The sequence below is a fragment of the Phragmites australis genome, chromosome 2, assembly GCF_958298935.1.
Source record: "Phragmites australis chromosome 2, lpPhrAust1.1, whole genome shotgun sequence".
Lineage (NCBI taxonomy): Eukaryota > Viridiplantae > Streptophyta > Magnoliopsida > Poales > Poaceae > Phragmites > Phragmites australis.
The window spans coordinates 96,079-110,900 of NC_084922.1; the positions used below are offsets into that span (position 1 = coordinate 96,079).

The 14,822-nt window shown below is 46.8% G+C and overlaps 1 pseudogene; it reads left to right on the forward strand.

The window, feature by feature from the left end:
• The first annotated feature begins 4,363 nt into the window (after positions 1-4,363).
• On the forward strand, positions 4,364-8,302 carry LOC133909725 (receptor-like serine/threonine-protein kinase At1g78530; annotated as a pseudogene).
• Positions 8,303-14,822: the final 6,520 nt, after the last annotated feature.

Genomic DNA, 14,822 nt, shown 5'->3' on the forward strand with positions numbered 1-14,822 from the left:
AGTCACGCCTTAAGAAGTGTGCCGGTCGATTTCCCGGTTTGGCCACAAAACCGCGGGCCGGATAGAGTGCACGTGGCATCATCGCGAAACTTGCATTCAGGTGAAGCTAAGTCATGAAAGTGCTACAGTCGTCCGATAAATGAAGCAGAAAATGGACCAAAATACCCGTAGTGGTAGATAGGAATGTACTACAAGAGATGGTATTTTGTGAACAGTAAAAAAACTTGAAGGTCAAGTTTCCTAGGCTATAAATAGAGGGATTTGGATTGGTTGGGAAGCCACCCCATTGAGCCATCCATATGAGAGCCTTGTGATAGGGTTTTAGAGGAGAGGGAGATGATTGCTTAGCCTATGTAATAGGTAAGAGTTTGGAGAGATAAATCTTTATAATCCGTCTAAAATAGGGCTGGCCTGTTTGAGTAATGAAGTTTAAGTTTTTGCACAAGCTTGAATTCTCCTCCTTCTAGTTTCCTTCTATCGGTTCCCTTGCATGTTTGCAAGTTCTTGGTGTTTTGTTGTTGATTTTCGGATTTCTTTTTGAGCTGAAATTTCAACACCTTGGGAAGTTGTTTTGTTTATGCTAGAGGCATAGAATTAACATAAACATGTATATATGATGGGGTCTTAAATTCTCTTACCTCTAGACCATCATCTTGAAGAGTTTATTTGACTAGTGATCTCATCTCTGTTTCATTCATCTTCAAAGTTGCGAGCTTTTAGGTACAAAGACACATGGAATGATTTTGAATGGAACATATGGTTCATATTCCATCCGCAGAGTTATATTGCCATGAAACTTTCCATCTTGTTTTATCTCTCTGAGTATTTTACTTCCGCTCAAGCTTTGAGGTGCGTTGAGTGATTAAAAATAGAAGAAGGACATCTATTTTGCAAGATTTGTTGAGGTGCCTATTCACTCCCCTCTAGTCGCCACTTTCGGTCCTACAGTTGATATCAGAGCCGGTTTGATCACTTGTTGACCTTAAACGGTTTTGTGATCTGTAGGCGACATGGAGATATGTGGGAAGATTTTGTTATTTGATGGCCGTGATTTTTATACTAGAAGGTGCGTATGGAGGCTTATCTCTTAAGCCAAGGAAGTGCAATTTAGGAGGTAGTTGATTCCAACTACGAGATCCTTGCTGCTCGCACGACTCAGGTTCAAATCGAATAGTATGAGGCCAACAACAAAGCCATAAATATTTTATTCACAAGCCTGAGTCAGAATGAGTTTGATAGAGTTCAGCACATTCGTACTCACGGGAGATCTAGACTAGTCTGAGTGTCTTTCATGAAGGCACTAATCAGATTAAGGTCAGACGTCAAAACACATACAACTAAGAATATTAAATGTTTGTGCAAGGCCCCAGAGAGTCTTTGGATGCCATGTTTTCTCACTTTAATGGAATTATTAGCAATCTTCGATCAACTGGTGTTTTACCCTTTCTGACCACGAGAGAGCGATCAAGCTTCTCTATACTCTGGATCGTAGCATATGAGAAGTGAAGATCTCGAGCATTGAAGAGTCATCAAGTTACGATATGATAACTTGTGATTAACTTTTCAGCAAGCTCAAGTCCACCGAGATAACCAAGACGGCTCGGATTGGTCTCGAAAACCCCTTGTCTCAGAACATGGCGTTGGTTTTAGGACCTAGCAGTGGCAACCAGACTGGAGTTGGTGTTTCTTGTGCTAACACTTTATCTGGTGGTTTTGCTTTATCTTCCTTGGTCTCTATCACAGAGGTGCAGGTGAATGTGCTAGATAATGAGGATCTTGTACTGATCATGAAGAAATTCACCTACTTCTATAACAATCGTTGAGATCGGAGGAGGGGCAGTTCTCATGCCTGCTTTGAGTGTGATGACACTACTCGCTTCAAGGAAAACTACCCAAACTCAAGAAAAAGGAAGACCACCACCACGACTATGACAAGCACAAGAAAAAAAAACAAGAAAGCCCTTTTTCAAGAAGAACCACGACAAGATGACCAACAAGGCGGCCAAAGCAGCTTCTAGGGTGTTTGTGGAAGCTCTCAGTGACATTAACACCTCTTCAAGCTCAGAGGAGCTCAGAGGAGGATGAACCGCAAATGAAGAGCAAGAAGAAAGCAAATGACCTCACAAGCCTCTGCTTCATGGCGGGTAACAACAACGACAGCGACTCTGAGCTTGATCTCTCTGAGGTACTACCTTCCTACGACCGGCTTTTTATCCAAGTCGATACCTTGAATGATGCTCTAGTTAGCCAGAATAGGTTGCTTAAGAAAGCTATGTGTGAGTTGAAGGAGCTTAAACCTAAGTATGAGTCAGTTTCTTTTAAGCTTGCATTGCTTAGGTCTAGGCGTGATGAAAAGGAGTGTGAGAGTTGTTTAGTGGTTATGACAGAACTTGCCGAGCTTTAGGCATTGCATGCTGAAGTTATCAATCGACTTGAGACTGCTGAGAAGAAGGCTCTTGAGGAGGAGTCTAGGTCCACTCTCTTAGGTGCTTGTAAGAATTGCCCTTTGTTTGCAAATGATGTTAAACTGAAAGCCAAGCATATTAAGGAATTGAAATCTAGATTGGAGAGTGCTGGGAGTTCGAAGGATATACAGCTAAATTGTTCCACCTGCACCATCTTTTAGGACAAACTCAACTGAGTTAGAGGAAAAGTTGAGAAACTTTTGGTCGAGAATGAGTATCTCCTTTCTCTAGTGGAGGAATGCTCAGAGGGCAAAGGTAAAATGAACTTGATCTTGGCCAAGACTAAGATATGTGCTGATAAGGTGGGTTTGGCTCTTGGGTTGGGTTTTGAGAGGGTGGCTTATCATGAAGAGAGTAAGACTATATTCACCACACCTACTACCCTAGAAGCTGAGAAGTCTAAAATCAATATCACACCACAGACCATCAAGAAACTCATTTCACAACCCACAAAGAAGAAGCCCATATCACAACCCAAGAGAGATCCATAGCCCAAGATGAGAGATCCTGTGAGAGAGCCCCAAGTGACCGACAATCGAGTTCTGAGAGACGCTACCACTGCACCTACTATCAGAGAGAGGGTCACTTGATCGGGTTATACATTTGCCATAGGAGAGATGAGCGGCGTGAGTGGGAGTGGAGCACCCGGGACATGTAGTACCTCTCTGTTGATATATATGAGCCTTTTCCTCACTTCCACTCACAAGCATTAAAATTAGCTTTGCCCTGACACCGCCCTTAAGCAAGGTTTTTTTTTTCTAGAACTAGAATAAGTATGCTCTGGAGTAAAAGGGCTTGCTTGCCTACCTGTCCCTTACACTTTTTAGTCTTTGCCTAGAAGTGTTGCTCAACATGGATCCTATCATGACTCATATTGTTTTTGTTCACGTGTAAGATACTTCGAGTCACAGCGCTTTGGTGGACCAAGTCCTCCTCGATGTGGTACTCACCCCCAGCGTGCTAGTGCTAGGAGTGATTTGCAAGCACCTGCTTTTACTACCTCAAGACGGATAACCCAGTATTGGATTCCCAAGAAGTTTATGACTAACCCTAGTACTGAGTTATCCATCTACTAATCTTCTCGCATGTAGGTGGCAGGCGGAGGCCTAGAGAACAAGTGGCTCGTTGACTCCGGTTGTTCGCTCCATATGACCGGAGATGCATCATGATTCTTCAGCCTCACCCCGACAAAGCGGCACGAGTACATCACTTTCGGGGATGTTCGAAAAGGAAGGGTGAAAGCCAAAGGTATGATAAGGGTGAATGAGAGTTTTACTCCTAAGGATGTTGCTTTGTTGGAGCATCTAGGATACAATCTTCTCTTGGTATCTCAGTTTCTAGATGAGGACTTGGAAGTGTATTTCAAACGCGATACTTCTTGAGTTCTTGATTTGTCTGGCACTTTGATTTACAAGATTTCTAGAGTTGGGAGAGTTTTTGGAGCTAATTTTTTTAGTCTCTTGGTTCTTCTCATTATTTGATTGCTCAGCCATCTTCTGAACTTTGGATGTGGCATAGGAGATTAGGACACATGAGCTTTGATTGCTTACTCATTTGAGTGCCCTAGGCTTGATCCGAGGATTGCCAAGCTCAAGTTTGAGAAAAATATTATTTGTGCTCCCTATCAGCATGGCAAGATGGTTGCTACCTTCCACCCATCGGTCAATCTAGTGATGACTGAACGACCGGAAGAACTCTCCATATGAACATTGTTGGTCCTTCTCGGGTTCGTTTGGTGAGTGAAAAGTGGTATGTACTTACCATTGTTGATGATTTCTCTCGCTACTCTTGAGTCTACTTTCTTATGAGCAAGGATTAAGTGTTCTCATAGTTCCGGAATTTGGCTTTGAGATTATTCAAAGAATTCCCTAGTGCATTGAAAGTAATTCACAGTGATAATGGCACCGAGTTTAATAACTATCTCTTTGAGGCTTTCTGTCTTGAGCATGGAATTGAGCATCAATTTTTTACCCTACGTGTTCCTCAGTAGAATGGCATGGTTGAGAGGAAGAATTGCACTTTGGTGGAGATGGCTAGGATGATGCTCGATGAGCACAGGACTCCTAGGAAGTTTTGGGCTGAGGTCATTAGCACGGCGTGCTACATGTCCAATCGTATTTTCTTGTACTCAATCTTGAATTTGACTTCTTATGAGTTGTGTTTTGGGAGGAGGTTGAAGTTTTCGCATTTGAGAATTTTTGGTATCCGTGGTTCATCCTAAAGCGTGGCAATCTTGACAGGTTCGAGTCACGTTCTTCCGATGATATTTTCTTAGGGTATTCTCTTCATGGTCATTCTTACAGAGTCTTTAATCTTGACACTAACACCATCATGGAGTCATGTGATGTGACCTTTAATGAATCAACCCCTTGTGCTATCCCTGTCTTTGAGTGTATGTTTGTTAGTCTTATGGTGTGAAGGTGATGGATGCAACTTGGTAGTCAACGGCGGGTGATCGGGGCTAAGTGGTGTGCTTGGTGCCGGACAATCAAGAAGACCGGGTGGAGTCAAGGATGATCCTAGCGGTACACGTGGATGTCATGTAAGGCAAGAGATGAAGGTTGATGAAGGCAACGTGTTGACAAAGTTAAACGTAGGGGATGTCGGTGCAAGTGACAAGGCGGCCTGAGGGATCAGGTGCGGGAGGGACTTGTCAACGGTCAAAATCACAAGACGGAGGATACGCGTCAACATCGGAAGACTTGCTTGAGGTCAAAGCAAGCAGTTGTGGGTCACGCCTTAAGAAGCGTGGGAGTCGGTTTCCTAGTTTGGCCACAAAGCCACGGGCGGATGGAGTGCACATAGCATCATCACGAAGCTTGCACCGAGACGAAGCTATGTCGTGAAGACGCCACGATCATCCAATGGATGGAGGAGAAAATAGATCAAAATGTTCTTATAGTAGGTAGAAATGTACTACAAGAGATTGGTATTTTGGAAACAGTCAAGGAATCTTGGGGTCAAATTTTCTAGCTATAAATAGAGATGTTTGAATGGTTGGAAAGCCACCCCTTGAGTCATCCATATAAGAGCCTTGTGATAGGGTTTTAGAGGAGAGGGAGATGCGTGCTTAGCCTATATAATAGGTGAGAGTTTTGAGAGATAAATCTTTATATTCCGTCTAAAATAGGGCTGACCTCTTTGAGTAATGAAGTTTAAGTTTTTGCACATGATTGAATTTTCCTCCTTATAGTTTCCTTCTATTGGTTCCCTTGCATATTTGCAAGTTCTTGGTATTTTGTTGTTGATTTTCGTTTTTTTTTGAGTTGAAATTTCAATACCTTGGAAAGTTGTTTTTCTTTATGTTAGAGGCATAAAATTCATATACACATGTATATGTGATGGGTCTTAAATTCCCTTACCTCTAGAGCATCATCTTGAAGAGCTTAATTGCCCGTGATCTCGTCTCTATTTCGTTCATCTTCAAAATTGCAAACTTTTGGACACAAAGACACATGAAATAGTTTTGAATAGAACTTATGGTTCATATTCAATCTGTGAAGTCATATTGTCTTGAAACTTTTTATCTTGATTTGTCTCTCTGAGTATTTTGCTTCTGCTCAAGCTTTAAGATGCGTTAGGTGATTAAAAATAGTTAAATGTCATCTTTTTTGCAAAAAATATTAAGGTGCATATTCACAAGCTTCTAAAAAACTATTTTTCGAGACATCTAGAGTGCATTTTTACAAGCGGCTCATTTGAAAAACCGTCTGCGTAGTTAGCGTAGGTCCGCTATGGTTATGGACCGCCTGTGTAAATACATTTTTACAGATGGTTCCTTACATGAACCGTCTCTAAAAATATGATGATTATTACATACGGTTAATATAAGAAACCGCCTGTGTAAAAGGTCATTTTCACAGATGGTTTCTTATGTGAACCGACTATGGCTCACCTGTGGAAATGAGTGACCGGTTATCTTAAAAAAGTTATAACTTTTTCATATAAATTCGGTTGAGGATAAACTTTATATAAAAATTATACCACTCGACGAGATCTACAACTTTGTAGTTGAAAAGTTTTTCATTTGAAGTCATTTATATGTCCAAATAATTTGAAGTTTTGGATAGAAGATATCAAAAGGATTGCATATGATATTTGTATCACTAGCAGTTCTCTGGTGGGATGGTAAGGAAGGTTCGGGCGAGCTGATGGGTCCCGAGTTCAAGTGCTAAGAACTGCACGTGTGCGTATTTCGTGTGAAAAATTACGTGACTTGTGCGACGTCGTGACCGTGGAGGTGCATGGTCGGTTAAAAAAATTATTTTTTTAATAAAGAAAGTCGATTCGGGGACTAATTATTACAAACGGTTCGCTTAACTAACCGCATATGGAAATTAATTTCTACAGGCGGCTCGCTTTGGAAATCGTCCATTTACACATGTCTTTGATTATAGACGAATACGCTAAATATCTATAAAAACAAGTTATAAACAGCATCTAAAAATAGTTTTTTAAGTAATGACACCCTCTGATCGTCACTTTCGATCATGAATCACCATCTGCTCTGTGCTCTTCGTCATCTCTAGAAGAAATGGGCCCGCAAGAAAAGGATAATCGACAACAGCCTCACAGGCGTCAAGATGGTCATCTTCCGCTCCGCCGCGATGCAATCGCTGACCCCCAAGTCGTTCCTGGGCATGATCATGGGGCTGTCCAGCAAGGACATCATCAGCGCCGGAGGCTACGGGACCGTCTACAGGCTGCGGGTGGACGACATCAAGCACCACAACATCGTCCCACTCTGTGGCTACTACGCGGCGCCTCACTTCAACCTCTTGATCTACGGCGAGCGCGGCGGCAAGGCAGCACAGTGCAGCCTAGCCCACCAGGATTCGATTCTCCGGTGTCGCACCTCCCCGTTAAAAAACCTCCAATAAAAGTTCCGAGTAAGAGGGTCCGGTTTTAATAAAAAAAACTCTGGATCTACGAGCTCATGCCCAACGGAAGCTTGGGCTCCATCCTCCATGGGAGAAAAAACGAGAATCTGGACTGGCCAGCGATCCTACCTCCACCACGACTGCATACCGCACGTCATCCACTGCGACATCAAGGCCAGAAACATGGAGGCCAGGGTCTCGGACTTTGGCCTCGCCACGCCCATGAAGCCCAACGAGAGCCACGTCACAACCGTCGTTGCCGGTACCTTCGGCTACCTCGCGCCAGGTTTAATCAATTGTCTCCTCGATTCCTCTTATTGCTGTTGCTCATGTGTGCCTGGCACATCTAGCAGAGTACTTCAAGACCGGGAGGGCGACCACCAAGGGCGACGTCTACAGCTACGGCGTCGTCTTGCTTGAGCTCCTCACCGGGAAGAAGCCGACCGATGAGTCGTTCCTTGAAAACGGAACAAGGCTGGTGACCTGGGTAAGCAAAGCATGCATCCAGCTCATGGCTCACTCTTCATTTGCTATCATTCTACGACTGTGTGTGCTGTGCTCATGTACGTGCACTCAGTACCTGTCAGTACCCATCAGACATTAAGCTAGCTAGTGAATATTGATGCACGCACCTGCTCTGCTGTGCTAACAAGTCAAGATCAGCCAACCAGAACCAGGTGATGATGCATCGGCGTGTGTTTGCAGGTCAAGTTCGTGTTTATTACTGTAGCATCATATCTGATCCGTTCGTCTTAAATCTAATTGTTCATACTTCATCGATCGGTGAAGTCAGGGATCCCGTTCCGGCAGACAAGTGCCTGGAATCTGATCCCTGCAACAGGCCAATGATGACACAGGTTGTCAAGGTGCTGGAGCAAGCCAAGCAGCCATAGTCGTCGACCGTTTCCCACGTATAGCTACAAGGTTCTCCTCAATATAATTACAGACTTTTTCCACTTCAGGTCAGGTGTTGTTTGTTTGCGTAGATGAGAGCTGGTACTTGTCCATGTCACTGAACAAGCAGTTGTGTAGAACTTGTGTCTGTGGTGATTGCAACCGCGAACAGATGTATGCGGTAGCATTTGCAAAGGGAGCGTCCAGTACTATCTCTGTCTAAACACTAAAATTAATTAAGATGACCATCTCAAAAAAAAAAACTCTATAAAAGTAGTTGAAGTTGGATTCCCTGAAAACCAATCATAATCCAACTTTGATAATGCAGGCTGTGGTCATGTGGCGGGAATGAATTATGATCGAAAACCCAAGTATACGTGATTCAGTAGACTTCTGGGCCTTTGGGCTGTCGAGCATGCACCCGTAGAGGATTTGGACACCACTGTCTATTCTAGAATAAAAAAAATAGGAATACTTATGTAGTCATCAAAAAATATCGGAAAGAGAGACACGGATTTATACATGTTTGAACCTTCGAATTGGATAATGAGAGCGTGCAAGAATAGAATACTCACACAATTGATTTCCATTAGCCAGAGATTGGTACATAAATAGATTACCTGAGAGAAAGGGAAGGCAACAGACTAGGAGCCATCCATGCGATACGTATGCATGCAAGCTAAACATAGAAAGGAAAAGTATGGGAATAATCCTAGGTTGTTACTGTATCAATCGTGGCTCCTGGAGAAACGGGAGGCTGCTCCTGAGATCATGCGATACGCCTGGAGTACGCCATGTGCGGAAGACAAAGGCATATATGTGCCTATTCACGTATACACGCTAACACGCCCCTGTAGTCGGAGCGGGAGCGGAGCGGACGTTCAGACTGGACCTAAACTCCGTGAACAAGCAAGATGGCAGACCCTTGGTGAATAAATCCGCGTACTGGGAGGAGGTAGGCACATGGAGAACACGTACGGCCCTGGCAGCTACTTGTTCTCGAAAAAAATGCAAGTCGATCTCAATGTGCTTAGTGCGCTGATGCTGCACTGGGTTGGTTAAGAGATAGACTGCACTGATATTGTTGCAGTAGACAACTGTAGCACGCTGGAGTGGGCAGTGAAGCTCAGTGAGTAACTGTCGCAGCCAAGAGGTCTCAGCCACAGCATTAGCGACGGCTCGATACTCAGCCTCGGCACTGGAGCGAGAGACGGTATGCTGCCGCTTGGAGGACCAGGAGATGAGGTTGTCCCCGAGGAAGACGCCGTAGCCTGAAGTGGAGCGGCGAGTATCCGGACAACCTGCCCAGTCTGCATCGGAATAAGCTACAAGTGCTGAGATGGAGGTTCGATGAAGCTACAAGCCGAACTCAAGTGTGCCCTTCAGGTATCGAAGAATGCGTTTCACCAAAGCATAATGGGGCTCCCGAGGGTCATGCATATGAAGACAGACTTGCTGCACAGCATAAGCAATGTCAGGTCTGGTGAAAGTGAGATACTGCAGGGCACCAGCTAGGCCACGAAAGTGTGTTGGATCAACCACAGGAGGACCAGCATCAGAAGCAAGTTTAGCATTTGTATCAACTGGCGTTGAACAAGGCTTGCAGTCACTCATATTTGCTTTATCAAGAATATCCAGAATATATTGCCTCTGACTGAGAAATAAACCTCCATCACGGCGACTGACAGACAGGCCAATAAAATGATGTAGAGGTCCCAAATCCTTCATGGAGAACTCATGCTGAAGAGTACCAATAATTCGAAGCAGACTCTCAGAGGAAGCAGTAAGAACAATGTCATCCACATATAAGAGCAAATAGACTGTGTCACTGCCGTGGTGAAAAATAAATAGTGAAGAATCTGACTTAGCACTGGTGAATCCAATAGAGAGAATGAAGGATGCAAACCGACTGAACCATGCACGAGGAGCCTGCTTGAGGCCATATAAAGACTTATTCAGTCGACAGACATGGTCAGGTTTAGCTGGATCCACGAAGCCAGAGGGTTGAGCACAATAAATTATCTCACTAAGGGTGCCATGTAAGAAAGCATTCTTCACGTCCAACTGATGAACAGGCCAATCCTAAGAGAGAGCAATAGTAAGAACTGTTCTGATTGTAGCAGGCTTAACCACTGGGCTGAAAGTTTCATCGAAGTCAATACCAGGCCGTTGGGTGAAACCGCGAATAACCCAACGCGCCTTGTAGCGCTCAAGATCACTAGTAGGAGAGAGCTTGTGACGAAATACCCATTTTCTTGTTACAATGTTTGCCACGGATGGACAAGGGACAAGATCCCAGGTATTGTTGGCCTGTAAAGCTGAGGATTCCTCGATCATCGCATCGCGCCAGTTAGGATCAGCCAAAGCACCTGTTTAAGATTTCGGTAGAGGAGACAGAACATCAGCGTGAAGATTCATGCGTGTCAGCGGCTTATGGAACCCAGCCTTGCCTCGTGTGATCATGACATGGTCATTAGCCATGGGCGTTACTGGAACAGCAGAGGCAGGCACGGCTGCTGGTGGCGCTAGTTGTCCGGCGACCGCAACAGGCCGAGGTGAAGGTGCAGCCTCGGGAGAAGGCTGAGGCCCAGCGACTCCACGCTGAGGCCCCAGACTCGTGGGCGAGGAAGGCGGCCCCGTAGGCTCCAAACGCGTGAGCGGGGATGACGCCCCCGCAAGCCGAGCGTTAGCTGATGGGGCAACCTGCGCAGGGGGTGGCGGCAGGGCCACGGCCCATGTAGGAGAGGAGGCTGGGCTGGCAACAGCCTGCAACTGGAAGTCGACAGGGGCAGCCCGACGGAAGGCCAGAGGAGCAATGGCTCCCATGATTGCCATGGGTGCAGTGGCACCCACGGACGCGGCACCAGAGTGCGTCGGTGTAGCGCCGGCTCCGCTGGCAGCATCCTGAGGTGTGTGACCAACAGGGGCAGCAGGGCTGGAACTAGGAAGAAAACCTGCAAGAGGGTTAGATCCAACAGGTGCTAGAGGGGTCGTGTCAAGCTCCAAGAGGAAATCAAAATCCGAGGAAGAAGGTGTGGAGCTTGACTCGGCGAAGGGAAAAGAAGACTCGTCAAAAGTAAAATGTCGAGAAATGATGATTCTATTGGAGGATAGGTCAAGGCATCGATAGCCCTTGTGGTCGGCGGAATAGCCAAGGAACACACAAAGGGTCGAGCGAGGAGAGAGTTTGTGAGGAACGGTGGAGGATAGGTTGGGGTAGCACTTGCAACCGAAGACACGGAGATGGGAATAGGAGGGGGGACGCCAGAGCAAAGTATGGGGTGAAGAAGGCTAGAGTTTTTGTGGGATGACGGTTTAATAGGTGTGTAGCGGTGTGCAAGGCTTTGACCCAATATGAGGGAGGGAGAGAGGCTTGGACTAGCAAAGAGCGAATAATATTATTGGTAGTGCGAATGATGCGCTCGGCTCTACCATTTTGGGGCGAGGTGTAGGGACAAGACATGCGGAGGTGGACTCCGTGGGTGAGAAAGAGTGTGCGGCAGCTAGAGTTATCAAACTCGCGACCATTGTCGCATTGGACGCTCTTAATGGAGGCACCAAACTGTGTGGTGACATAGGAAAAGAAATGTGACAACGTGGTGAAGGTGTCAGATTTAAGAAGTAGGGGAAACGTCCATAAAAAGTGCGTGCAATCATCTAAAATAACAAGATAATACTTGTAACCTGAGACACTGAGAACAGGAGATGTCCAGAGATCACAATGTATTAAATCAAAGGGTTTAGATGCACATGATGATGAGCTAGCAAAAGGTAGGCGTGTATGGCGGCCTAACTGGCATGCATGACATAAAGAGTCTAGCTCAACTTTATTACAATGAATGTCACCATTATTCGCAAGTTTGGAGAAAGCCTCATGGCCAAGGTGACCAAGACGACGGTGCCAAAGGACGGAGGAAGTGCCAGCAGCGAGGGCGCGGGGAAGGAATGCCTTCGGACGCAAGGAGTAGAGAGGCCCAGAGCTATTGTATCTGGCGATCACGTTCTTGGAGAGAAGATCCTTTACAGAAAGGCCAAACGGGTCAAACTCGACTGAGCAAAGATTGTCAGTAGTAAATTGGCGGACGGAAATTAAATTCTTAATAAGATCAGGAGAAACAAGAACATCACGTAGGTGAAAAGAGCCACTGCGAGTGGGAAAAAAGTGGCACCGGTGGAAGTGACATGGAGGAAGGAACCGTTGCCAACGATAATATTGGAGGGAGTAAAATAAGAGGGTGGGTGAGTTACGGACAGATTATCGGTGTCCAAAGTCATATGGGAGGTTGCACCAGAGTCGAGGTACCATTCCGTGCTGGCGGGTGGATTTAGCGTCATCGTCTTAAACGATTGAGCCAACATGTTTGGTCCCAGCCGTGGAACGGAGTCCCGGGGGCATCGAGTGGCGACTGCGCGGCAGGCCAGCCACCGAAGTGCAGCTGCATGCCGCTGGCATGCAGGTGCATGGCATGCATGACGCTGTAGCTCCCAGGCGCGAGCGATTGCATGCCAGCAGGTGCGGGCGGCTGCATGCCGTCGTGTCCCTCCGTAACAAGTCCTTGCTGGACGTGCCCGTGAGGCTGTGAAGCCGGTGTGGGGCCTAGCATTCTAGAGGCCAGGCGAGGAGCGGATGGTCCGGACCACAGTTGAATGGATCCAGTCCACGGATTGTACACTGTCGGCCAACCTGAGCAGACGACCGGCCCACTAGAGGAGTTGGCGCTGGTGGAGATGCTGCCGACCGAGGGGTTGCCGCTGCCGCTGGACTCGCTGCGACGGCCGCGATGATGATTTTTGCTGTTGTTGTCGCACAAACCACCCGAGTTATGGTTGGACGCAGAGCCACCAGAAGCCTGGCCTCCACGGCTGGAGGAACCACCAGTGGACGTGCCCGCTAGGAAGGCAGAAAGTGCAGATGATTTGTTGGCCATGGTTAGCTCCTATAATAGCAGATCAGAACGAACCTCGATGAACGACGGGAAGGGCTTCTGTCGCTTGAGGAGCGCCGTCATGTAGGAGAATCTTTCGTTGAGGCCGCGAAGGACGTTGAGGACGAGGGTCCGTTCCGGCACGGGCTCACCAAGATCGCCGAGGGCGTCCGCCATGCCCTTCAGTTGGCGACAATAGTCCATGATGGACAGAGCGCCTTGGACAAAGTTTCGGAACTTGGCGTCGAGGTAGAGTGCACGAGTTTCCTTGTTTCCAAGGAATTGTTGCTCGAGGCTGAGCCAGATGGAGCGCGCCGTGGCTTCGCGATGCATGACGAGCTCCTGGAGGTCCGATGAAATCATGCCGTAGAGCCACGACTTCACCGTACAGTCAAGTTGGGACCACGTGTCATCGTCGGAGAGGACGTGGTCGTCGAGGGCGTACTTGCCGAGCGTGTTGAGGAGGAGGTTCGACCACTTGCTGTAGTTGGCGGAGTCGATGTCGAGGACGACGGGCACCAAGGCCCTGATAGATTGCACAGCAACAGCCTGAGCATGGAGGCCACTGCGCGCGTTGGCGACAGCGAGAGCACGCATGTTCGCAGCGCACTGCGCGTCCAGGCGGGCGCGCTCAGTCTCAGCAGCCGCGCGTGTGGCGCGTTCTTCTTCCTCACGTTGGAGGCGTGCGTCATCTTCAGGAGCCATGGCGGGGTGTGGGGGGAAGCCGAACAGGCGAGCACAGGCAGAACAGGCGTGCGGCAAGGAGAGGCCGGCGACGGCGGCCGCAGTGCTCGACAACGGCTAGTGTTTGCGGAAGCGGAGAGGCTGCGGATGCAAACCGTCTCGTGATACCATGAGAGCGTGCAAGAATAGAATACTCACACAATTGATTTCCATTAGCCAGAGATTGGTACATAAATAGATTACATGAGAGAAAGGGAAGGCAACAGACTAGGAGCCATCCATGCGATACGTATGCATGCAAGCTAAACATAGAAAGGATAAGTATGGGAATAATCCTAGGTTGTTGCCGTATCAATCCTGGCTCCTGGAGAAACGGTAGGCCGCTCCTGAGATCATGCGATACGCCTGGAGTACGCCATGTGCAGAAGACAAAGGCATAGATGTGCCTGTTCACGTATACATGCTAACAGATAATAATCTTATGTCATATCTTGCCTTGATCATACTTAGGATCACAAAGTATAAGGAATCCTAATAACTAGGCGAATTTATGTGTTCCTACTGCTAAAGATCTAGTTGGATGGAGACTGCTTCTATCATGGATCTTCAATGAGTGTTAGTCTTCTACCTAACTAGATTTGATCGGGGTTCGTTATTTTGGAAGTTCGAAGGCGCGAATTGCTTATTGTAAGGCTTCAACTCAATGTGCTTTGAGTGTCTTGGCTCCTAATTGGCTTGTCCTTGGATATGCCCCTCTTCCTGCCTTATATAGTCGGAGAAACTTAGGGTGTGTCCTACTCAAACTCCTCTAAGCATAATCTATCTGAACTGCTAAATTCTGAACATCTGGGAATTCTAACCGAATTAAGGGATAACTTCCCTATTCGATACGATTAGTTTCCCTTGTGTTTTATCTCTATGTCCTACTCTGTGGCGGCTATGACTAGCCTCGGATTGAGTAGAATATGGGGATT